Source organism: Penaeus monodon, chromosome 21 (genome assembly GCF_015228065.2).
Source record: "Penaeus monodon isolate SGIC_2016 chromosome 21, NSTDA_Pmon_1, whole genome shotgun sequence".
NCBI classification, from domain to species: domain Eukaryota; kingdom Metazoa; phylum Arthropoda; class Malacostraca; order Decapoda; family Penaeidae; genus Penaeus; species Penaeus monodon.
In genome coordinates, this window is record NC_051406.1 from 44,867,003 (window position 1) to 44,867,358 (window position 356).

Genomic DNA, 356 nt, shown 5'->3' on the forward strand with positions numbered 1-356 from the left:
CACTCGATCTACATGATTTTCCCGTGTTTTTAATGAAGTTTCGATAATTCGAGTTTGTGCCCGTTTTTAATTATGTTTTTACAATGTTTTTTTTTTCTATATTTATTTTTTCTCCTTTTTTGGCAGGTCACCGTTTCCACTGTGAAGATTTGGGTACGATAATTGGATTCCGTAAACGTTAGTGTTTGTAAACAAGTCGCGGAAGAAATGTCAAGGAACAGATGTTAATGCATCTAAAAGACGATCAGGTGACTGGATAAAGCATGTCTGCCTTCTATAGTGGAAGCTTTGGCCAGTGAAGGAGGACCCGATAAACGGGTGCGAAGCAGAACGCCAGATGCGATGGTTTAAGACGC